A 23958-nucleotide genomic window follows, 5' to 3' on the forward strand; every position below is an offset into this window, starting at 1 on the left:
AACTTTTTGACAACGTATATATGTAGGTTTTAGGATTTAGAGATTTAATTCCACACATCATTTAAAAAAAAAATTGTGGCTATCAGAAAAAACCTGGGGCCCATTTATTTTCAAAGCAGCCTTTTTATCTTAGAACCTAGTCATTTTTTAAATGTTAAGAGTTGACAGAAGTTGCAAATGCCACAGATGGTCCTGAGTCCTCATATTAAAAATTTGTTAATTCTATTCTATTTCCTTTTTATGCCATAGAAGACCCATGTAAATAACAAGAGAAGTTGGCAAAAATAAAATCAGCCAATTTACTGCCAAATACACAGGGCAAACAAACTCAGGAGAAAACAAAAAAGAAAAAAACCAAAAGAAATTATTACTCAGTTCTTATTTGTAACATTAATAGGTATCATGTTTCCAGGCAAAAGCATAATTTGAAGTTGATAGTGTCCCTTTAAAACACCTGTTATCTGTATGCCCTAGTATCTAATTATATCTGAATACAAAAATAACATTATGACATTTTTAGCATATTAAAATGGCAATTCATAATACTCCTTTTAGTCATAGCACTACAAAATGCAGGCTATTATGAGCGTACAAGATTTATTATCTGCCTTTCAGTGCAGAAACTATATATTTCAATCTTTCCAGTTTTGACAAAGAAAACAGTTGACTTTTCTATCAGAAAGTGCTCTACAGGTTTTTAGATGATACACTACTGCGTGGGGGAATAATCAACCTAATGTTCCTGGAACTGGCCAGTAGGCCAAAAAACCCCAAAAGAGATCAGTGATAATACTATCAAGGACATGTCCATGTATCTCGTATTGGCTGATCACAATGTCATATTTGTAGATAACAGCTTAGTTGTGTCTCTTTTTCACTACAGAAATTAGAAGTTGGGACACATGACACCATAGAAAAAATGAAAACAGGCAGAAGTCCCATCCTTCAGATGCTACCAGATGTGAATAATTCTGCAGTGGAACTACTCTATGAGAAGAGATGACTCATGGTAAAACTGGCAGGACCTGGCAAAAAAATGGAAATATGGGCTCCAGTTTCCCTTAACATCTTTAGTAATCAAGCAGTAAAAATGAAATATGAATAATTCAAAATGGGACACAGTCTACTGCAAGTTTTTTAATGTGTGCTTGATTTTTAGAAATTCTATAGCATGAAGTAAAATGTATAGATGACCGAGACTGAATAATCTGTTTTTAGAGCTGGGAAATCAATAACTTCTGTTGGATAAATGATGGCTGGTAATGGGTACTGACATACTAGTTACATTGCAAATGTTACTGTATAAGTACATAGTAATTGGACCTACTGAGACAAATTCACAGCAGTGATGCCATTTCTGTATATAAATCGTTCTGTACACAATCACTATGGCCAAAGTCTTGCATAAGGAGTTGCTTGGATTTACTGAAGCAAACAAACAGGCTCAGTTGCATAAGGTTCTGACCTATTAAGAAGAGCTGGTAAGAATCCTAACCTTTTAAAGACAATGGTAGGTTAAGGCTCCCAGAAGTGAATTAGCAGGTTCTTATTAGCAGGATCTACTCAGCTTCCCCACACAGATGTAGTTTGTAGGCATAGCTTTCAGTTTTCTGCTATCACATCTTGGCCAAAGAAAATGGCACATATAACCAACTAAGTGAAAGACCATACCTTCAGCTGCATAGGCTGCTTTTTGACATTTGGCCTGTTCAATGAAGTTCACAAAAAATATAAAGGATCATACAGAACAAATGCTCTGTTAGTATGTAACAGGGGTGTAAGTTGTAGCCTTGTTGATCTAAGGCCGTAGGCAGACAAGGTTCTTTGGGTGAATCTGATACCTTTTATTAGACCAACTTAAATAGTTGGAAAACAATTTTTAAGCAAGCTTTCAGGTTCAAAAACCCTTTCTCAGGCTAAGGCAATTTCAGCAGTTGGTGTGTGCTCTTCTTGGATGGAATAAAAAGTAAAGAAGCCAGAGGCTGGGCTGGTATGCATACAAGACAGGCAGTCAGTGAAGATGTAGATTGAGGAGTCAATGGGTGAGAGACAGGCTGGGTCTGGGGGGAAAGAGAGAAGGGGGATGAAGAGTGGAGAAGTACCTGGGGAGTCAAATGTCAGGCAGGTTGTAATGTGTCATAAATCCAATGTCTATATTTAGTCCATGATTTTTGGTATCCAGGAGGTTGATGAAGTGGAGTTCATAGGCTCGTCTCTGGGAAGTGTTTTGTAAGTTCCCTTTGAGGATCAGGACTGAGAGACTGGAGAGAGAGTGGTTTTCTTGTGAGAAATGTGCCCCCACAGGCCATTGGGTATTTCTGTCTTTGATAGATTTCCGGTGTGCATTCATTCTGGTGCGCAGTTGCTGTTAGTATGTAATTAATTGACTACTGTTCAGTGCATTGATGTTGTCCTGCATCCTGGGATAGCTACACTTCTGATCTCTTTCTGGTCTTCAAGTGCATCTCCCTTTTGCATCAACTGCTCTGCATCTGTCCTTACCTGTCTCAGATTGAGTCACCCAATTCTTCCACCGTGGATGTAGTCTTTCTGGACTTCAGCAAGGCCTTTAACACTGTTGACCACCCCATCCTCATTAAAAAACTGGGCAACTGTGGCATTCATGCCTACACAGTCAGATTGATTGCAAATTGGCTGAAGGGTCATACTCAGAAGGTGGTGGTGGACGGGTCATATTTGATCTGGGGGGAAGTGGGCAGTGGAGTCTCCCAGGGCTCGGTCCTTGGGCCCGCACTGTTCAATTTCTTTATCAGTGATTTGGATGATGGGATGAAAAGCAACCTGTTTAAACTTGCTGATGATACCAAAATTTGGGGTGATGTGGGCATGCTAGTAGGGAGGGAAAGACGTCAGCAAGACCCGGATAGGTTGCAGGGGTGGGCTAACAAAAACAGGATGCATTTCAATACTGACAAGTGCAGGGTGCTGCACTTGGGCAGTAGTAACCAGCAGCACACTTATAAGATGGGAAACTCCCTTCTTGAGAGCACGGAGGCAGAAAGGGATCTTGGAGTCATCATTGACTCCAAGAAGAACATGGGCCGACAATGTGAGGTCACGGTCGGCAGGGCCAACCGGACCCTATAGTGCATCCACAGGTGCATCTCAAGTAGGGCCAAGGACGTGATCCTCCCCCTCTACGTGACACTGGTCAGGCCGCAGCTGGAGTACTGTGTCAGGTCGCAGCTGGAGTACTGTGTCCAGTTCTGGGCACCCCACTTCAAGAGGGATGTGGACAACATTGAGAGGGTCCAGAGGAAGGCCACCCACATGATCTGGGGACTGCAGGGCAGACCCTACAATGAGAGGCTACGGGACCAGAACCTGTTCAGCCTTCACAAGAGAAGGCTGAGGCGGGACCTGGTGACCATGTATAAACTCACTAGGAGGGACCAGAAGGGTTTGGGGGAGACCTTGTTTCCCCTAGCGCCCCCCGGGATAACAAGGAATAACAGCCACAAGTTGTTGGAGAGTAGGTTTAGATTAGACATCCATAAGAACTACTTCACAGTCAGGGTGGCTAGGATCTGGAACCAACTTCCAAGGGAAGTGCTGCTGGCTCCTACCCTGGGGGTCTTTAAGAAGAGGCTTGATGCTTAACTGGCTGGGGTCATTTGAGCCCAGTTTTCCTCCTGCCCAGGGAGGGGGTCGGACTTGAAGATCTACAAGGTCCCTTCTGACCCTACTTCTATGATTCTATGATTCACTCTTAGACTTGTCCCCATGGATCTGGTTACGTGCATACCAAATGCATCCTCCTGGAGTTCTGTTGATACTTGGGAACCTGTGACCAGTGAGACTGGCCAACAGTCTTAAACTATTTTTATTTAGCTGTTGAGACAAGCATTAGAGAAACAAGGATTTTAAAACACATAGCCTATGCAGGTCTCTCTTGTGATATGTTAGATTAAAGTTTTACAGAAGCAAAACAAAAATAACATTTTTTAAATAGGCCTTAAATACTTGAATTAGTACTAGAGTTGTAGTGCTATTACAGTCATGATGGTGCAGAAAATGTACAAGAGGCAAGGGGTGGGGAGTTCTGATATCTTTTACTGGACCAATTGTATAAGTGGGAAAGATGTTAGATAAACTGTTGGGCACAAAGCACCTTTCTACCTGAAGAAGGGCACATTGTACTCTAAATCTTGTTCAACATCCCTCTCACCTATTCAGTTGGTCTAGTACAAGATGTCACAAAAAAGGCCTGCACCTTGAATTAGTCCCAATTTGTTTTCTAAAGTCTCTTCCCATCCTCAGGAAGATTTTGCCTTCCCTTTTGTGTCTATTCCAATTACTATAATGCCCAGTAGTCTTTGGGTTCAGGGTGTTCTGTCTCAGACAGTTTTTTTCCAAATTGGCTGGCTAGGTCACATAGGAGAAAGCCCCTGTGGTGGTAGTTCTGTTGTTCAATCACTTAGGCCATTCAACTTTAATGGTTTTTAATCACCAGTCTCATTAGATTTATCTACCAAAGGGAGAGAACAGAATTTTTTGTATAGTTCACACTTTTAGAAATCCAATACATAATCTACATTTTGGGACACCGATCAGTAACCCTTCCTGAACACCTTTCCTTTGTCATAGAAGTAAACGGATATTTGCCCAGGCAAGGAATGCATGTTTTGGCTATGGATAGGGTAGACACTATCCACATGAAAAAAAAATCCTTTATATTCCTGCTAACTGAAAGAATTATTGGAAATATATTACACAATTGTTGATTATATCAATTTTTTCCTAGGTGTTTCTTTAATGCCATTTGTTATGTCTTAAACTTTGCAGCTATGCATCCTGGAATATTTAAAACATGTAGCTTATTCATTGAGCTATGGCAGAACAAAAAAGGAAGATGAAGTGATGTACTTTTTTTTTAGTAGAATGTGACTAAAATATAAAATTATTAATATTTTAAAACTGTGATAAAATCACTTCATACATTTTACAGAACTGCTCTCCTCTTAGTTAGACAAGTCCTAATTCTTTTTCTATGTAGTTTAATTCTTGAAATCTATATGCAGTACTTTTACAGAGGAATATAGAAAATAATTTTGGCTGACACTTGGGTTAACGGATGAATTTAGGAACATTGGCAGCAAAGGGTCATAGGATCATAAGAAAATCAGCTTGCCCAGCCACAAGGCCTGTGCGAAGTGGCTAGTATTTGCTTTGGATTAGGCTGATTCGGGAGACAGTGACTCAATCCGCTGATTCGAAGCACTGTCCTGAATTGATTTGGCCAAATCTGATTCGGAGATTCAGCCACTGTTGAAGTGGCCAAATCTTTAAATTGGATGGGCCCCATCCCCTGCTTGCTCACACTGCCCCACCCACCCCAGGTTCTAGGTCTTTAAAAAAAAAATTAAAAATCCCCAGACTCACTGGCTCCTGCCAGGTGGGGGGTGGTCAATCCCCACTGCCTCTCACTATCCCCACTGCCCCACACTGTGTGGGGGGCTCTGCCACAAGCCCCAAGAGGCCATGGCAGCCACTGCAGCATCCGGTGAGTATGGTGCTGTTTGTTTGGTTTTTTTTAAAGAACCAGAAGCTGGGGCTGTGCGGGGCTGTCATGGGCGGGGGGTGTTGGGACAGTGGGCAGGGCTTGGGGGGCACTCAGGATGGCTGGGGGAGCAGGCAAGGGATGGGGCCTTGTGAGGGTCTCCCTATGGTCCCCTCTCCACTCCTCCAGCACCCCCTCCTCCTCCCCCTACTTACCAGCATGGAGTCTGGGTCCAGTTCCCTGCGGTGGTGAGCAGAGACAGCCTGAATCTCCAAAGCTTTCCAATTCTGAATTAGGGGTAATGTCTTGCTCACCTTGGTGTTGACCACAGAGGATGACCTGGTGGCGGACCTGCAGATTCAAGGCAACTTAAGGGACAGCGATCACCAAACGATAAAATTCACTATCCAGAGAAGGGTGGGCACTATACCTAGCAGGACACAGGTGCTAAACTTTAAAAAGTCTGACTTTAATAGGCTCAGGGGATTGGTTAGGAGGGTACTAGGAACCAGGAGCCTAGATGCTTTGGGGCTCTAGGAGGGGTGGTCATTCCTCAAGGATACCATTCTTTGGGCTCAGATCAAGACAATCCCATGGCAGAGAAAAGGGGTGAAAGGGGCCAGGAAGCCCCTTTGGCTAACCAGGGTCATCCAGGATACCTTAAGGGCAAAAAAATGTAACATACAGGAAGTGGAAGCAGGGGGTAGCTAGCAAGGAGGAGTACACTTCCTTGGCTCACACCTGCAGGGAGTCAGTCAGGAAGGCCAAGGCAGCTCTAGAACTCAGGCTAGTGGCAGAGATTAAGGACAATAAAAGTCCTTCTTTAGGTATATTGGGAGCAAAAAGAGGGTGCAGGGTAGCATAGGACCTCTACAGGACATGCAGGGGGGCTTAGTGACAGATAGCAGGGACAAGGCAGAGCTCTTCAGTGAGTTTTTTTTTGCCTCTGTCTTCTTAAATAGGAATTTAGATGGACCCTCAATATGCATCATGGACATCAACAAGGGGATCATCAGCCAAACAATGGTCAGTGCCGACACGGTAAAAGGACACTTGGAGGGACTGGAAGTGTTCAAATCACTGGGACTGGAGGGACTCCACCCATAGGTATTGAAGGAATTAGCGAGTGTTATAGCTGAACCACTAGCAAGGATATATGAGTGCTCATGGTGCTCGGATCAGGTTCCAGAGGATTGGAATAGGGCCAATGTCATCCCAATCTTTAAGAAGGGGAGGAAGGAGGATCCAGGGAACTATAGACTGGTCAGCCTTACCTCTATCTCAGGGAAAATCCTTGAAAAGATGATCAAGGAACACATCTGTGGGAGCCCGCTGGCTAATGTGATATGGAGGGGTAACCAACATGGGCTTATAGCAGGCAGGTCCTGCCTGACTAACCTAGTTTCTTTTTACAACAATGCCACCAAATGTTTAGGTGCAGGAGTTGAGGTGGATGTTATCTATCTGGACTTCAAGAAGGCCTTTGACATGGTATCCCATACCATCCTTATTAATAAACTGAGGGGATTTGCCTTGGATGATTATATGGTAGAATGGGTAGCAAACTGGCTCAGGGGTCACACTCCGAGGATGGTGGGGGATGGGTCAGTGTCAACCTGGAAAGATGTGTGCAGTGGAGTCCCTCAGGGCTCAGTTCTGGGGCTGGTGCTGTTCAACATCTTCATCAGTGATCTGGACAAGGGGGTGGGAGGCACCCTGTCCAAATTCATGGATGACACAAAAATATGGGGTGAAGCTAACACCCTGGAGAGGAGAAACCAGATCCAGGCTGACCTCAACAGGTTGGGGAAGTGGGCAGAGAGCAACAGGATGCAATTCAATAAGTGCAAGGTGCTGCATCTAGGGAGAAAAAACTGCAATCATACCTATAACCTGGCGGGGCGACCTTCTCAGCACCACTGAGGCAGAAAGAGATCTTGGAGTCATTGTTGACTCCAGGATGAACATGAGTCCTCAATGTGATGAAGTAGTCGGCAGAGCCAATCGCACCTTTTCGTGCATCCATAGCTATGTCACAAACAGGTCCAGGGAGGCGATTCTCCCTCTCTACACAGCACTGGTCAGGCCACAGCTGGAGTACTGTGTCCAGTTCTGAACACTGCAGTTCAAGAAGGATGTGGACAACTTGGAGAGGGTCCAAAGAAGAGCCACTCATCTGATTGGCGGCCTGCAGAGAAAGCTCTGGGAGGAAAGGCTAAGGGACCTTAACCTCTTCAGCCTCTCCAAGAGAAGGCTTAGAGGGGACCTTGTGGCAGCGTACAAATTCATAAGGGCACAGCAACACAAAGTAGGCAATGATCTGTCCACCAGGGCACCCCCTGGAGCAACAAGGAACAATGGCCATAAGCTACTGGAGAGTAGGTTTAGACTGGACATTAGAAAAAAGTTCTTCACAGTCAGAGTTGCCAAGATCTGGTATGGGCTTCCAAGGGAGATGGTGCTTGCCCCATCCTTGGGGGTCTTTAGGAGGAGACTAGACAGGCACCTGGCTGGGATCACATGACTCCAGGTTTGGTGACCCTTTTCTTGCCTGCCATGGACAGGTGGTCGGACTAGACGGCCCACTGAGGTCCCTTCCTACCCTAGAATCTAAGAATCTATGAATCCTTTCTGAATTGATTCAGAGACCTTCAAATCAATTTGGGCTTTTTTATTGATCTCCTGATTTGATTCAGGTTCAGACATTTGGCCACCAAACCAGGCTAAATCTCCTCCAAATCAAATCAGCACCCGAAGCTTCACACAGCCTTACCAGCCACCTACTCAAAGCCAGATCATCCCTGACTAAACCATCCAATCCAACATGATGCATTTGATATTTTTTGATATTGCTGCATGGTCAGATCTGAGCCATTGTAGGGTTTCTTTAACGTTGACAGAAAAACAGGGAAAACTAGAGTGGGAAGCCATATAGCCACTGCCAGACCAAAAGAAGGGAATGTATCAGCTCTGAGAATTCTTGTAATGACCGTGCAAGTAGAACTGATTGACCTATAATTGCAAATGGACTTTGATCAAACTCTGCTATCCTTACTCATTCTGAGTAGCGACTTATTCTGTAAATAGTCCCACTGATTTCAATAGGATCACTTCCGAAATGACACATGGACAAGGAAAACTCTGGATATGTAAATGCTGAGACATGGGTCTAATGATAAAATTAAAAGGGAGTTCCAATAAAGAAATCAAGCCCAGGGACAACAGAGGCTTGTGATATTTGGAAAGCAGGTAGATAAAACAAACTTGTAAAAACACACTCAGAGCCAGTTTACAGTAGTGCCCATAAAAACAGGGTAAGAAAACCTTTCCTTTTAAAGCCACTACCACTTAAAGAATATAAGGAGCTAGCAATAGAAACCTTTCTCAGTTGCAACAAACTGACGTTCGCACAGGGAGAGAGATCAAACTATCGTATAAATATAGTAAGAGCTTTTAAAAAAGAGAAGTTCTGTGTCAGACTCCCAGCAGTAAAGAGACAAACCTTACTGTTAGCACTTTGGACCTGAAATCTCTAAAGTCTTAAGTCAACAGCAATAGTCTAAACTAAAGAAAGAATAGAGGGAAGAGGAAAGAAGATAGCTTGATGTTCAGATCCTAAATGTTGCTTACAGATGTGGCAGTTAACCAAAAACAATACTAACACACCCCTTTGCATTATGAATTGAAGAGAATTTACTTGGGTTTATTAAGAAAATGTAAGTATGGCAACCCATGAGATTGCCTTTGTAGTTACTTTTATGACCTTTTGTGCTCTTGAAGGGAAAAGCAAAGTGCTTTACTCCTGAATGAATTTCGTTTCACAGGAGAACAGATTGAAATATCAGCTCTGGTTGTATTATCTAGTAAGATTTTTGTCTCCAGTTTCCATTAATATGATAATGCTTCTCATTCTTTCAAGTATTAAAGCCCAGTTATTAAGGAAAAATACTTAAATAGGTTTTAGGAAACTGGAAGTATATTATTTAAATTTACCATGGTAACAGGAAATCTTCATAAAGTATTTTGCTCCTGTTTTTTTTTTGCCAAAATTGAATTTCTTCTCCTTATATTTAATACATATATGGCACATCAGCACATTGCCACGTGGTGACATTGCTATGGTGTCATGCTTTAGTACTTTCCTTTTGGAAGTACTAAAGCACAGAGCAGTACGGGCAGTTACTGTGCTGTGCGTGTGGCGTGCTATACCAGGGGAGCATGCTACTACAGCAACATAGCTGGCAAACACATGTAGACCTGTGTGATCACTACATCACTGCAGCGTGCCATTTAATGATGTAGCACGCTACTACATCTCCCTAGGGTGACATGTAGACACACCCAGATACACGTCAGTCAGGGAGCATTGAAGCAGCCTACTTTTCCCCCCCTTTCCATACAGCCGTCTTGTGTTAATTCCTACAGAGATAAAACTGAGTAGAGCACTTGTATCAGAAAGAAAGCTTAATGAAAACAGAGTATGAAAAATCAGAAAATGCACACTGGTGACAAACAGAAAAATTCCCATTAATGTTGGATTACACAAGCCATTTAACCAGGTAGCTAGAGTTAGGCTGGGGTTCTGATAGGGCTTTCCAAGTAGGAATTGGATCCAGTAGGGACTCTGTAGAGGGTTAGGTTTAGGGGTGGGCTTGGTGGGTCTCCAAGTGCTAAATGAAGGTAGAGCACAGGGTGCCAGGCCTGAGTAAAGGATGGTCTTTCAGGACTATATTCAAGCTTGGGTCCTGTAGGGGCTTCTGAATGGTGGGGTGGGGTTAGTCCTGCAGCTTGGGGTCAGTTTGCACTGGTGTGGCTCTTGCAGCTCAGGGTTACCTTGGGCTTGTACACCCCAGACACTGGCCACTGCTGAATAATCTCTATCATAACAGCTCATACACATGTGGGCATGACTAAAGGGCCTGAAGTTTCCACAAAGCCTGAACTTCTACCCTCAATGACATCATGACCCTGTTACATACATTAAAATGCTTGGGGCATGCGCAGACCCCCACAGCAATGTAATCACAGTGGCGGGAGAATTATGCTAATGAAGTATGTAGTGAGAGCCATTATGAGTGGTCCAGATAGGATGGACAAGTGGCTGACAGGTTGATTTGATTGACAGTTGGTTGAAAGATGCGATTGACAGGTGGCGTGATAGGATCAGCATAAAACCTGTGCAAGTCATCGCCTCTGTGTGACTAGGACTGCGCAAGCGCGATTGGACCGTGTGTGATTGTGAACTTGGATTTTGACTGTGACTGAGATTGTGCACAGGACCGAGTTGTGAGAGACTGGAATTGTGCGTGAGTAGTGTAGGTGATTGTGAGAGTGAGCAGTGCCTGCCTGAAAGTATAGGATACTTGTGTGAGCCAAGAACTACTTACCTGTGGGATCTTGCCATTCGGGAGCGCGCCTGCTTGGTCCGCCTGCTCTGCTTCATAGGAAGGGTAAGGAGTCACCCATCCCTGTGATTGCAGTGACCCAGCGTGGAGGGGAAAAGCATAAAATCCTCAGCATGTGACAAAGGCGGCAAGAACAGACCCTCCTCTGCGCTAGGCCTTGATGATCTGGCTCGCCATGGTGGTGGCGTTAGATTCTTCTCTGTAAATATTGTACATACTAGTTTGTTTTGTGATGTTCATTTGTTGTTACCACTGCTAACGTTGTAACACTTGTTTTAATACACACATTGATTAACTTTGTTCTTGAGTCATGTGCTTATTGGTATATTTGCTCTCCAGGTGGGGCTAGGCTGCCAGCCAGTGCCTGGAGAGGAGCCCCTTTTTGGCCAGTAAAAATAAACAGGCTGGCAGATAAAAAGAGGTTTAGCAACCCTCTGCTTTCATTAATCTGGAGACCCTGCCAGGCCTTCTTTCAGGCTAGGCGGCGTTTATCAAGGCTAGGGGTGGGATTAACCCTGGGTTTACTTTAGGACCCCACTAGGGCTTTTAAAGATGGGGTTATGACTGAGTCTGGTAAATTTTGATGGTCGAAGATTAGTGCTGGGTCCTATAAACTTTAGGAAACCCGTAAATGAATGCTGTCAGTGCTATACAGCTTTTGAAAAAAATAAACAAAAACAAAGAAAAAAACAATTTCCCATGACGTGAATGTTTTTTGCTGTTAAGAAATGATGTAAACTCTCCAGAAACAAACAGTAAGAGTTTTCATTGACTAGAGTGAGCTTAGAAGGAGGAATGGAAAAACTCCTGGTTAACTTCAATAAACTGTTGATCAAAAAATAAATACACAGTAGTTTCTCCTACCTAAAGCAATACTAAATGACTGAAGAAGAAAAACACTGAAAATGGCCATATGCTGCAAGACTGCTAAAGTCAGGGTTATCATCTTTTATACATAATAGAGGAGTAGAGCTTAGAAGTTCCAACCAAGATAGAAGTGTGAATTGCACAAGACATTTCACTACATCCATCCCGAGCAATTCCTTGGAGCTTACCGCCATGCACTGGAATCTGGAGTCTTTCAATGGAAAGCCTCACAGTGATTTCAAAAAGAGTTGAACCAGGTCTTTAATTCCTAGGCCTTTTTTGAGGGAAAACATCATAATTACTTAGCACAGTGGGTAAATCTCCAGTTTTGAGATTTAAATGGGAAAGTGTGAGTTGAAGAGTCACCATCAACTTGAATGCTTCTTGCCACCAAAACATTCATTTAAATTAATTATGGGGGTCTGCTCCCAATTTCTCTACGATTTTACAACTGCATGGTCTTGGTTCTTTTAGACCTTCTCTTCCTTGTCGCTATACGAAAAAGCCACACAAACTCCCCAGAAACTGAACGTTCTACAATGAACTCCATCCTGGCCAATCCCATTGCCTAAGTAGAACTGATCGCAGGGTGGTTCCTGACCATAAAGGGAAATCACTGAAAGCAAATATACAAAACGTTCTGACAAAATGAACACATTAATGAAACATGGAAAAATAGTATCTTCCCCATCAATGTATTCATAGATTCATAGACGTTTGGGCTGGAAGGGACCTTGAAGATCATCAAGTCCAGCACCCTGCCCCAGAGACCATATGTCTCTACAGAAACTCCTCGAAGTAATAGTAGGTAGAAAGGGTTCAGACTACAGTGTGAATTTTCAGGTGACAGCTTTCAGATTTCTTTAACATTCGTGAAGTTATCTTGACTCAGTTGCAGGTACTTCTACATACAGAATAGCTAGGTTTGATGAAGATGGACAACCCTATTAAGTCATGACTGAGAATTACCAATACATTTTAACAGCGGATTGAACTCCTTGTTATACTGCAATGCATTATTTCCTGTAATTTGATAATTAATAAGCTGGTACTTAAAATGTGCAACATTTAAGTTAGATTGCCAGCAGGAACCTTGTTATATTATTTGATTTCTTCTAAAAGAGGACCATTATATTCACTTTGCACATAATCATTTTCATTCTTTTATTCCCAACTGTTTCGTTTCAACTTGCCTGAATTTCTTTTTTTCTGACTCATGTAAAAAGCTAGCATGTAATATGACTTTCACTATTGGCTTTGCATAATTAGGTCATAAAAAAAAAGAAACTTTTTAAGATTACATTGAGGATCCAATTTAAACTTACAAAAGCAGAGAAATTGGGAGATAACATTAAAAATCCATCCTTAATGCAGCACCCTGTTCTCTAAGGACCTCATATTTAGGCACGGCCTTATACACAAAGTGTAATAGCAAGACATAACAAGTGGTTTTCATTTTCTCACGAGCATCTGATTAAATCAAAGAAATGTCCGTGAGGGACTTGTGAGTATCCTGGCTATTTTTCACCAGTGAGCACAGAAGAGACAGTTAAATCCTGACATTCCTAAGCAAATGTTGTTATATCTACAGTATATTATACAATACACAACATACTACCAATAAAATTGATTTTTCTATACTTTGACAATACAACTCAGTTTGCTTTAATGATGGTTTCACCCATGTAAGAATCAAACGCTGAGGCACCATGATATTTTCTCAAATTTGTATCCAGCTGTTTCAGGCAGACGGACAACATGGCTCTATGCTGTAAGTCGACAGAATCACACCCCAGTTATTATGTAGCAGAGTTCTGATTGGCTACTGATTGTTCTCAACTAATCCAAATGCAGGGATTTGCATAGTGATGATACACTTTGATTTAACCATGCAGTCATCAGCTATATAAAATATTTCTAAGGACCAGAGTGTCATGTTGTGAATTCAGCTCACTGAGGCATTCAAAAAGACTGAGGTAGAATCAATCAAACCGTTGCGGGTTTCCCGAAGCTGCACAGGTTGGATCAGGAGCGAACAGAGCAAACGTTCACCCCGGGGGCGGGCAGTGGGAATACAGATGCTTGCCGTGTCTGAGGCCAGCAGGCTGGGAGTGCTCTCCCATGCCTCCCAGCATGCCAGAGACTGCCAGAGGCAGCTAAGTGGCTGGTCACCCCTGATTTGCTGCCCAGCACATACCCCCAACCCCCGTGCTAGGCCAGGAAGTGGTGGAGAGAGGGAAAGCCCACACCATGCAGCCCCCTGTGCTGGGCTAGCTGGGTGGGGGCTAGGGTGGGGATCTCCCCTCCACCTCTGCCTGGCCTTACTGATTGGATGCAGGGCTGGTGGCAGAGGCTTTGCTGCCTCCACTCTGTGACAGCCTGGAGGCACAGCCAGCCTGGTGCTCAGCTGGGGCAGTTGAGTATAGGCCAAAACTAGCCTACCCTCCCTGCAAGGGGGCTTAGTGGGGGCTCACAGAGGAGCCTGGGATGCCAGAGAACATCCTAAACTGAGTCAGGAGGGAACCTGGTGCAGAAGTTCAAAAGACCAGTCCAACTTAAACTGATTAAATCTGATACTACATCCATCCAAGCCTGTCTTAGACTGGGTTCCACCATTTTTAAACTAGTCTATATGCACTGAACTTCTGTTCTGTTATAGGTTTAGACTGGTTTCTGATCACTTATACCGGTTTATGCGTAATGTCTGTACTTAGTCCGAGTCAGGAGCCATATTAAAGCTCTGTAGATAGTTTTGTCTGACATTTGCAGTCATAAAATCCCAGCACTGCAGTCATTTGTAATAACTGTTTTATCTTCCTTAACTTCCCATTGTAATGTGTTTCCATGTTCATTGTTTACTTTTCTGCAGTAAAACTCTTAGGTTGCTGCATTTTTGCACCAAATTATGTACAAACTTCCCCACAAAGTTTGCTAGGCCCCAAAACTTTTTTACTCCTTCCTTATCTGGGGGAGGTGTAATCAACTAGTAACTAATTATACCCTGCTGGGAATTATCTGTATTCCTTGATCTGTTAATTTTTCACTGAAATATGTTTTTTTTCCCTGACTATAAATTTGCACTTTTGTCTCTGGACACTGCTGACTGAACCATTTCCAAAAGGTCTTTGAAGCCTCTGATCATGTTCCTCCAGTGTAAATCCCTATATTAAAATATCATCTATATGCACTTTAACTCCTTCAATGTCATCAAATGTTTGTTGGATATATTTATGAAACACTTCTGGTGCTGAACTATCCCAAAATACAACGTGCAAAAGCAGAATCTTCCTTATGGACTGTTGAACATGCACGGATGTCCAGTATTTTCCTCTAATGGAACCTGCAAAAACCCAGTGGATGCATCTCATGTACAGAAATATGTTGCTTGTGCCATCTCTCCAGAGATTTCTTCCCTCATGGAAATGGGGAAAGTGTTCCCTTCTAGATTGGATTATATGGCTCTGAAATGAAACTGCAGGACAAACTCCAGAAAGAAGCCACATTGATTAATGGCTACAACAGGCCCAACCGCACAGTTTGATTGGAGCAAAGGACCATCAAAAGAAACAAAGGGGAAAAGCCAGGCCTACTCTCTAGGCCTGGGCTGCAGGTAGTTTGGGTCATACAGCTCCACTCAGGGCAAAAAAGATGAAAACCTCAATGCCAGCCCAGAACTGGCAGGATCAGAAACTCTCAGGTTTCAACCCTTCAGCTGCAAGGCCTAACTCCTGGCCAACCAACCCAAGGAGCCAGTACACTCTTCCCCAGTATTAATCCTGTAAAACCACAAAAAAAAAGGGAAGAAAAGAAGGAGAAAGGAGTTCCCAGGCACGGGGACAATCCTTCTGCTCTCGCTATCCTCTACCCGAGTTTCCCTTTTTGCTATCTGTAAATCCCTTCTCCCCTGGAGGAGACTTCCCTCTTCAGCAGCCCCTATAGCTACTCCTTCCCAAACCAGCCCAGCTTACCTTAAATCTCCTCATGTGACATCACCCCAGCCTTGTCCAGTCAATCTTTCACTCAACCAATCTGCCTGCAGGATCTTCTGCTTCTTCTGGCCAATGAGTCCAGAGGGTTTTACATACTTAGCCCAGATACAGGCCCCAACTTGCCGTGTGCTGAGCACATGGCCAGAACAACAGGAGCCACCTTGCCCACATAAAGACACAAGATACAACAACCACATTACTATACACAACCCCACGTGTGTTGTGGGTGTTACACTTATATTCTTTGTTCAGCTTCCTAAGCCCCTCAAACACATCCTGAAACTTACTGTGCCCCTCTCTGCTATATAGTCTCTAAATAAAACCCGCTGCTGACAGGTCTATAGCCCTATATATAGGTACATGCTTTTCTGGCCCAACCACAAACTGAATTTTTTCATGACCATTTTGTACCTTTATCTCCAGCTTACATGTGCTAACAGTAGGAATCTGCTCCCTACTGAAAATTTGGAGGCTTACCTGCTTGCTTTGGATGCTTGCTTTCATTTTCAATTGGTTGAATGTGTAGCTGGGTCACAACTTAAGGCCTGATTACCTGGTTGATGGTAACAAGTGGCTGCTGAAAGGGAGAGTGACAGGGTATGGCCAGGGGTTTTACCCTGTTCCTCTCCCCCTTGCACCCTCCAACATTTAAGCTCTAAAAAGTTATGATTCAGAAGCTGTACCCCTAATTCCCATGTTCGGTGTTGTAGCCGTGGTCCAGGAAATATGTGAAAGGCCAGGATTTCCCTGTGATATCTTTTATTGAACCAACTGATCCAATAAAAGATATAGAAAATGCTTGCTGCTTCTGTAGGAAACTGAGCCACCTGAATCATAAAACAGTTATATTGAGTCTGTAAGCTGAGTCCTCTGAAAAAGGCCGAGCTATGGCACTCAGAGAAGAGGAGTACTGGAGAGACATAGTAGCGCAGTCACAATTCTTTCTCTAATACCAAGTGCTGTAGTGGGAGGAACAATTTGCCACCTGTTCCCCATCACTCCAATTACAGATAAGAGCTGGTATAAGGTAGGCAGAAAGCCAAAGTCGCACCTGGTCTCTGTCCTCCCACTCCAGTTCCTTAGGTGGAAGTGAAGAAAGAAGGAGGAAAGACTAGAGCACACAGTATCACCTACACTTGCATCCACAGATGTAGCCCCTCACTTTTCCAGGCAGCTGAGTAAGATCAGGACAGCAAGCCTTCCAGAAAGTATTTGTTATTTTAATTACATCAAGTTTATGTAAACTGAGTGACAGGTCTAATAATACCACAAAACAAATGAATTATTTGCTTAAAAGAGTCAGAGGGTCTAATCCTTCTCCCATGGAATAATTATGGCATAACTGATTTACATTAATTTAAACTGCTTTAAAAATAACTTGATTTCAAAAGAGCCACAGGCCGTCTGAGCTTTAACATGCTTTAGACGGTTTTGCACTCACTACTGAACAAAAAAGAAATCCCTCGCTAAATATATTTTTAAACTTTTTTTTTTTGAACATGGTAGGTTTCTGCACAGAAAAGGTCTTTCCCAATCCCAAATGCAACAGTTTTTTTATGACAGAAGAATAAATCCATGAAAATCTGGGCTTAGATACTAAACCTAACAATTAACTGGAAGCATGAATGGTACTAATATATTGTTTTAAAAAAATAAATCCTGCTAAGCGTGGCTTTATAAACATGTCTTATAATACAGCATGATTTGATGAGTGAATATTGAAAAGGGATATAGGATGACTTGAATTTCAAACTTGGTTTTGCAGCATTCAGCCAAATGATGAATACCTTATGCAAACTACTCTGTGTAAAGTCAGTGAGGATGTATATCTGGTAAACATGCAAGCAGCCTTGAGCAAGTTAATAAGACTCAAATTTCCAATAAAAACTTCCAATTCTGGGTGCTTAGCTTTAGCCCTGCAAAAGCCCTGATGGTTTTGAAGGAGTGAGCACTGCTTAGCTACCAGTGAATGTACAACTGGTAGGACCTGCCAGCCCTCGTGAATACTGGAGCAACAAAAAATTATTGGTCACGGGCACATTTTGCCTGAATAAACCGCATTTCGAATTACTGTAACTCCACTGATTTCAATGGTTTATAACAATTTATATCCATTTTTGGATTGTGTCCCTGTGTCCCAGTTTCTTCATATATGAAATGGGATTAATAATATTTACTTCCCTAACACAGTATTATGAATGCAATCATTTATAAAAATGATCTGTAATGTTTTAACACACACTTTAGCAAGGTTTTTCTTAACTGACTGTATTCTGAGAGTGAATAGTCAGACTTGTGTTTGTTATAGTTGATTCCCCCCTCTCTCAAAATACAGGCAGCGTAGACCACTTACATGGAAAAAAATATCTTACACCTGTGGCTTCGTCAGCTGTCTACCCCAGTATGAACTGAAAAAAGAGTATTTCACAGTAAACTGTTAGATGCAAATATTCAAAATACATAAATATGGTCTTTGAATACCACAGCCTACAATGGTAATGTTTTATGCATAAAGTTTTTTCAGTCTCTTTCTCAAACTGTTATTTGTTAGACATGTGTACAGATCTGAGGTATTAGACTTCGCTTTATATGATAAAATGTGCATTGTTAACTAGTCTGCTTGGAAAACAAAATGATGTGATCTATATTGAGTTTTTGAAACTGTGTTAGTAGTGATAAATGCAGCACATTTATGAGCACAAAGACTGATCTCAGAAGTTCCAAGTGACAAAATATCTAAGCCTTGCACCACTTGTCACTTGGTACCAAACCCTGTGTCATCCCTAATCTAATATGCTTCCTTTCTCAATATGATCTAACGTACTGGGATTAGTATTTCTGTATTCCTGAATCTGTTTCCAGATAATAAGTAGGACATTTATGCATGAGATAGAGAACAGACTTTCTAAGATTTTGTAAGGATTTCCAGAGCCACTCCACTACTGCATACATGAATACTCCTTCCTTCTCCACAGGCGACTGGTAGGGGGGGATGAGATAGGTAGGGGGGACACTGAGATTGGCCCCCAACTCGGCACCACTCAAGATGGGGCCTTTTTTTTGCCATGCAGGCTGGCGCCATGGCAGGGGGAAGCACTAATAGTTTCATAGTTGGTAGGGTTGGAAGGGACCTGAGCAGATCATCAAGTCTGACCCCCTGCCATGGGCAGGAAAGAGTACTGGGGTCAAATGACCCCGGCTAGGTGTTCATCTAGCCTTCTCTTAAAGATCCCCCGGGTAGGAGCCAGCACCACTTCTCTTGGAAGCTGTTTCCAGATCCTAGCTGCCCTGACAGTGAAGTAGCGCCTCCTGATGTCTAGTCTGAATCTACCCTCTGCCAGCTTGTGACCGTTATTTCTAGTCACTCTTGGTAGTGTTCAGGGGAACAGGGACTCCCCCAATGCCTGCTGGTCCCCTCTGACTAGCTTGTAAACGGCCACTAGATCCCCCCTCAGCCTTCTCTTCTCTTAGTCCCTTAGCCTCTCCTCATAGAGCCTGCCCTGCTGCCCCCTGATCATGCGAGTGGCCCTCCTCTGGACCCTCTCAGTGCTGTCTACATCCCTCCTGAAGTGCGGCGCCCAGAACTGGACGCAGTACTCCAACTGCAGTCTGATCAATGCCGCACAGAAGGGGAGGATCACCTCCTTGGACCTGCTTGAGATGCATCTGTGGATGCATGACAAGGTGTAGTTGGCCTTCCTGACCACGTCCCCACACTGCCGGCCCATGTTCATATTAGAATCAATAATGACTTCAACATCCTTTTCTGCCTCTGCACTGACAAGAAGGGAGTTCCCCAGCCTGTAGGCATACTGCTGGTTCCTCTTCCCCAGGTGCAGCACCTTGCACTTTTCAATGTTGAAACCCATCTTGTTCTCATCCGCCCACCCCTGTAACCTGCCTAGGTCTACTTGCAGCATATTCCTCCCTTCTAGCATGCCCACTTCTCCCCACATCTTAGTGTCATCTGAGAATTTGAACAGGGTGCTCTTTACCCCCTCATCTAAGTTGCTGATGAAGATGTTGAACGGTGCGGGCCCAAGGACCGAGCCCTGGGGACACCACTGCCCACATCCCTCCAGGTTAAAAAAGACCCATCCACCACCACTCTCTGGGTGCGGCCCTCCAGCCAATTTGTGACCCATCTGACTGTGTAGGCATTGACGTCACAGTTGCCTAATTTTTTAATGAGAATAGGGTGAGAGACAGTGTTGAAGGCCTTCCTAAAGTCCAGAAAGACTACTAAGCCACGGCATAGAAGTATAGGAGTGGATATGGGACTTTTGGCCCGCCCCCAGGCCTGCCTCTGGGCTCACCCACAAATTGTGCCCCTCCCCAGACTCAGGGGGCACCAAGCACCCCTGTCCTTCACTAATGATAATTCCTTCTCATTCTATTGAGACAGAGTGCAAGTCTGTAACATGGTGTTCTGTAACCATAACCATCAAATATCTATGACAGCCATGATGTAGCAGAGGCACAGTCAAGCCTCTGAAGGGAGAACTGCAGATAGATGCATTGCATTTGCTCATTGTCATCTTATGCAAATAAATTGGAGGATTCAGATTTCCAACTTTTTGTGTGCTTCTGTTTCCTAAGTTAGTAAATTATGTGCGTGTATCATTTAAGGTGAATGTTGTTTCTGTACCCATGCTGAACATGTGACTCTCATATTTTTCAATAGCTAAGTTAGGGCTAGATCATCCCTTCTCCACTGGTTATTCTTCCCTAAGTTTCCATTTTATTTTTGTTTTCAGAGCTGCCCCAAAGATGCCAGTGCCTTATGAACATGAAGGAAAGCACAGTCCTTGTCATAAGGAAAGGGTACCATGCATGGACTATGGGCCCAAACACAGCTTTGTGACTATCTCCATGAATTTTAGAGACCTGTGCATTGAGGCTCATTTTATCACCTTTCCTCCTGATCCTGAGGGCCACAGATGCTTTTTACCAAGGCACAAGCACTTTCCTCTTCTAAGCCTATATTGCCTGTCCCATTGAGACAAATACATACTCTTGTTATGAATAAATAGTGGATGATATTGCCTATGGATGAACCAACCTATATCTATGACACATTAATGCTTGCATTAGTTGGTTATACATAAGATACAGAATATATACTAACAACAAATACATTTTAATAGTAAATTTCTTGCCATATGAAATCATTCACTCTAGAATCTTCAAACAGCTTGCAAGTGTACTTTATGTCAAAGCCAGAACTGCTTGGAAATGTGCAGAAAAGCAAGAAGCAGATTAAGATTCTGATAGCTATCTATGTAGCAGATGTGCCGGTCGTATTCCTTACCTCGTTTACAGCTATGGCTGAAAACCCAACTTAAAATTTCATGGAGCACATGGTTACATTGTAGAAAACCCCAAGTGACAAGCAGGCATAGTTATATTCTTATTTATTTTTTGCTAAGTAAGTAAGATAAAATATATAATCATTAAAGTACATTTATTGGGCTCATATCTAATCTATCCTATTGCCAGTGAAAGAATGATCTCAACAGGATGTGTAGACATCCTGTTGAGATTATTCCTACACTGACAATAGGATAGATGATTTAGTTTTAACCTGCAGACATTCCATGGGGGAATTTTCTACCCCAGATGCATATTTTGTGCAGTATCTTAAAGTTAATTAATTCTAAAAAAATATATTTTTAAGACATTGTCACTAGCACTGCAGTGCACACTATCCCCAAAGAACAGCCAGCTTACATGAATGGTTTGCTCTTTATGGATGAAAAACTGCCCAGGGTAACATGTTACCCCAGGCATGAATATGTTTTACCATATGGGGTAACAACTTACCCCAAGCCCATGTTAATGCATTGGGGAACTATTAGATCCCAGCAGCTCAGCTGAGAGAAATATTTGGAGACCAGGGGCTGAGGTCTGTATCAACCCAATGTTTGGTACAATTTACTCAGTCAAATGAGGAGTGAGTATTATTTTCCCACTCAGCTTATTCAAATCAAAACACTAGCTGGCTTTTAATTTTCTAGTTTTTTTTTTCTTTTGTAACTGGGCAGAGTACGTTTAACAGAATGAAAACATGCCATTAATAATAATTTTACAAACAGAAAGCTGAAGATACTTCAAATCATTCCTCTGGTCACTGAGGGCCGGGAGTAAAACTCACATCTTAGCCCAAAACACTAGCCACTAGATTTCTTTTTCCACAATTAAAGCCCCAGAAATGCCCCTCACTTTACTTACTAACCTCAGAGGTGCCCAGGTCACAGCAAACCATGTTGTGTTCAGGTAGACCTGGATATATATATTTCCAGAACCCACTGAGTAGTTTTCTACATGGAACCTGAGCCATTCCCTCTTAACAGCTTGCAAGGAGTCTATACTTTGATCATTCATGAAGCAACACACTGGATAAGTCTGAGCAAGCCCTTTGCCTCGTGCCCATGAAACAAGAAAGATTTTTTTCAGGGCCAGATCCTCAGCTGATTTTAATGTGCATGTGGCACAGGATCAGGATCAGGTCCAGAGGATTTATTTCAGTGGCTGTCCGACACTCTAAGATTTAGCAGTTACCTTATGAAAAAATAGAGAGAGAGAGAAAAAAAAATCAATTTCATTTTCATTCTTAATAGAATATGGCAAGATTTTGCTTCTGGGGGATTTTAATATGTATGTGAATTCCAACTCTATTTCTAACGGCTTCCAGTTTTTCAGATTTATTGGAAAACCTTTGATATGTCCCAAAATGTTTCTGAGCCAAACCATAATAGCAGCTTCATATTCAAGATGGTGATTTTTTATGGCATATCTCTTATTGGACTGTCAGTAGCAGATCTCTGGCCATTTTGTAATTTCATTTGTGTTTAAATTTGCAGTTGCCATTAACTACAGGCTGCATAAATTCACTCGTATCCATTAAAGACCATAACCCCAGGCAAGCTCCGTCAAGCCATTCTGTAATTCATCTCTGGAGAGTACGCTCTCTACATCACTTGACGTACTGGTATTTTTATACAATCAGTTTTGTCTAATATTCTTGATTTGTTAGACTCCCTTCTGATTAATTGAATACATTTAGTTTTAAGTGGAGGACTTTTTGGTGTAGTTATTATCTCAGGCAAATGATGGCTTTTGTTATAATACCGGAACATAGAGGGTGTTTGGAGTGCAGGCATTTTATATAACTGTGGTTTTCAAACTTTGTGAAATCAAGGAACCTTTTCATATCACTTCTTTTGTTGCAGAACCTGGATCGGTGGGCCAAGTGAGCTGACACGGAGCCAGGCAACCTGGCCCGGCAATGGTGGCGAACTCCCTCCTAGCCTGCCCTGCCAATACCCCCAATATCTTTGTGGACCCCCGATGGCCTACTGCAGAACCTCACAGCTCCACAGAGCACAGTTTGAAACCCACTGTTATATAGCATGGGGGCATATTTTGGTAACAGGCAGGGTGTGAGGACACTTTGATAATGTGTTAGGTCCGCGGTGTGACCAAGACCTGTTAACTTCAGACCGTTGTTTGCTACGGTGATGAAATTCTCCACCGTAAAGATATGGTGTCCCCCCCAGCACGCCGAAGCAAGATATTGTAATGTAATGAAAATGTAATGCATTCTTCTAACAGTTCAAAGCAGGACTCAGAATATTAGAACATTTTTAACACTCTCTTCTTTCCAGTAACCATTTCTCATACTCCTCCTAATAATTATGATTTATAAAAGAATACCTCAGGTAGTTAATGAAAAGGATGTACTCCTTAGCTGTGAGGGTGAGCTAAAAGGGACGAGCTTGAAATAAGGTCTTCGATCACCGGTATTCTAATTGACAGAAACCTCAGAAAGCTTTTGAAAGGGCTAAGCAGAAACTCTCAGCATGGCCACTGGATCCATTTAGTTTTCCAGCAGCACAAAGTGAGCATATGTTTGATTTAGCTGGCAACTCCCTATATCAGAGACTGTCTGGTGGCAAAGATCCACTCTAATGAGCTCTACATCAACCCTTTCCCCTCCTCATTCCTCTTCCTCACCATCATAAAAAGGCATGATCAACTGGAAGAGGGATCTGGTCAGCAAAGTCTCCTTAGGTATTCATGGCCCTATTGGGTTGGCTGGTATGAAGTAGTGCATTCCTCAGGGAATCAGAAAGCACTTGAATAACCCAAAGATGCATACTGCGTAGCCTAAAAC

Source organism: Alligator sinensis, unplaced genomic scaffold, assembly GCF_000455745.1.
Source record: "Alligator sinensis unplaced genomic scaffold, ASM45574v1 scaffold4_1, whole genome shotgun sequence".
Lineage (NCBI taxonomy): Eukaryota > Metazoa > Chordata > Crocodylia > Alligatoridae > Alligator > Alligator sinensis.